Source organism: Sinocyclocheilus anshuiensis, unplaced genomic scaffold, assembly GCF_001515605.1.
Source record: "Sinocyclocheilus anshuiensis isolate Anshui unplaced genomic scaffold, SAMN03320099.WGS_v1.1 scaffold322, whole genome shotgun sequence".
NCBI lineage: Eukaryota > Metazoa > Chordata > Actinopteri > Cypriniformes > Cyprinidae > Sinocyclocheilus > Sinocyclocheilus anshuiensis.
Window position 1 is genome coordinate 487,955 of NW_015542366.1, and position 2,909 is coordinate 490,863.

At 37.7% G+C, this 2,909-nt stretch overlaps 1 pseudogene; it reads left to right on the forward strand.

Annotated features, from left to right (window-relative positions):
* LOC107692121 (pyridoxal kinase-like) overlaps positions 1 to 2,909 on the forward strand; it is a 19,908-nt pseudogene that overhangs the window by 11,493 nt on the left and 5,506 nt on the right.

Sequence of the window (2,909 nt, forward strand, 5' to 3'; positions counted from 1 at the left end):
GTTCTATAGTATTTTGTCGCGCCGCACCACTCGCGTCCGGTGTAGACACGGTGTTAGGAATCCTGTTTTCCCTTATAAGGATTCACGCTTCGGGCACACCCCCTAACTCCACCCCCACACCCCTCCGCCCCCACCGATGTCATTGTCCATCGCGATGTTTCACTGTAGACATCGTCCGATGTCAATTTTGTAGACATCGCCCAACCCTAGTGGTTATTACTACAATACAGGGAATTTGTGGGTGAAAACGTGTCAGAATTATGCCGTCTTTGCCATAAATACTTGAAGAAATTATTTTATTTCAGAAGTCTGAAAAGAATCAGAACACCACAATATACTCTTTGTTATGTGTGTATTAAATGAACAGACTTGGAACCCAATAAACGCATCAAAGCATGCACTATATCAAAGGAAGTGACAATAAGTTGAGTTGGGACCACTCTGAAATTTCCAGGACCAATCTGCAGGTATGGGTCATGTGGCGGCTCTGTCTCTCCAGTCAGGTAAATAAATCCTACATGTGACTCATCTGACCTTCAGAGCTTTTCATGTGTCACACACTAAATCGCACTGCAACAATACAAGCCACTAGCAAGAGAGGCATGCAGAAGGGTCCAACAGAAGTTACAATTTTCACTTTACCACATCACAGCTGGGATTAGAAATAGTGCACTAGAAATAGAGCCTAGGCATTAGGATAGTCAATATACAGGTGGGATACAGAATGAGTGCTCTGAAAACAAAACGCTGACAACCACCAAAATCAACTCATGTTATTAAACCGTCAATACAAGAGAACCCCTTTTTCTTGAGATTTTGAAATGGTCTGGTTTTGATCAAAGTAAATACACAAAAGTTGAAAAGTTTGGGATCGGTACAACTTGATGCTTTTGAAAGAAGTCTCTTATGTTCACAAAGGCTGTATTTATTTGAACAAAAATACAGTAAAATCAGGACTACTGTGAAATGTTATTACACTTATTGATATGACTGTTTTCCATTTTAATATATCTTAATATGTAATTTATTCCTGTGATGCAAAGTTGAATTTCCAGCATCATTACTCCAGTCTTCAGTGTCACATGATCCTTCAGAAATCATTCTAATATGCTGATTTGCTGTTCAAGAAACATTTCTTATTATTATCAGTGTTGAAACAGTTGTGCTGCTTAATATTTTTGTGGAAACTTAATGTATTTTATAATAGATTTTCATAGCTTAGACCGTAGAGGACACAGGGTCATAGAGTCGCAGGTCTCACACCAGCACCGGAGAAATATTGTGCTCTATTGAGTGTGTTAGCGAGCGAGAAGTCTCTGGTGCATGGGCTCTCCTTTACCATCACCTTGAGAAGAGAAGGAAGAGAGGAAAGCACAGAATGGCTAAAGAGGAAAGGAGAACATAGGAATAGAGAGCCATGTGAGACCTTTTCACACACTTTTAAACAGTAAAAATATGTTTAGCTCCATCTGAACATAAATAAGATATAAAATGCATATGTATCGGGATTATTTTATTTTGCTTAAATGTAAATAGTTTTAGTTGTTTTGTGGCTTATTGTGTGTGCACTACCGTTCAAAATATTTGGGTCAGAAGATTTATTTTTAATTGAAAGAAATTAATGCATTGTATTGATAATACAAATAATTTTATTCAGCAAGGATGCATTAAATTGAACAAAATTGATAGTTTATGTTATAGAAGATTTCAATTCTAAATAAATGCTGTCCTTTTGAACTTTATATTCATCAACAAATCTTGAAAACAATATATCACAGTTTCCACAAAAATATGAAGCAGCACAACTGTTTTCAACTGATGATGATAAGAAATGTTTCTTGAGCAGCAAATCAGCATATTAGAATGATTTCTGAAGGATCATGTGACACTGAAGACTGGAGTAATGATGCTGGAAATTCAACTTTGCATCACAGGAATAAATTACATATTAAGATATATTAAAATGGAAAACAGTCATATCAATAAGTGTAATAACATTTCACAGTAGTCCTGATTTTACTGTATTTTTGTTCAAATAAATACAGCCTTTGTGAACATAAGAGACTTCTTTCAAAAGCATCAAGTTGTACCGATCCCAAACTTTTCAACTTTTGTGTATTTACTTTGATCAAAACCAGACCATTTCAAAATCTCAAGAAAAAGGGGTTCTCTTGTATTGACGGTTTAATAACATGAGTTGATTTTGGTGGTTGTCAGCGTTTTGTTTTCAGAGCACTCATTCTGTATCCCACCTGTATATTGACTATCCTAATGCCTAGGCTCTATTTCTAGTGCACTATTTCTAATCCCAGCTGTGATGTGGTAATGTGAAAATTGTAACTTCTGTTGGACCCTTCTGCATGCCTCTCTTGCTAGTGGCTTGTATTGTCGCAGTGCGATTTAGTGTGTGACACATGAAAAGCTCTGAAGGTCAGATGAGTCACATGTAGGATTTATTTACCTGACTGGAGAGACAGAGCCGCCACATGACCCATACCTGCAGATTGGTCCTGGAAATTTCAGAGTGGTCCCAACTCAACTTATTGTCACTTCCTTTGATATAGTGCATGCTTTGATGCGTTTATTGGGTTCCAAGTCTGTTCATTTAATACACACATAACAAAGAGTATATTGTGGTGTTCTGATTCTTTTCAGACTTCTGAAATAAAATAATTTCTTCAAGTATTTATGGCAAAGACGGCATAATTCTGACACGTTTTCACCCACAAATTCCCTGTATTGTAGTAATAACCACTAGGGTTGGGCGATGTCTACAAAATTGACATCGGACGATGTCTACAGTGAAACATCGCGATGGACAATGACATCGGTGGGGGCGGAGGGGTGTGGGGGTGGAGTTAGGGGGTGTGCCCGAAGCGTGAATCCTTATAAGGGAAAACAGGATTCCT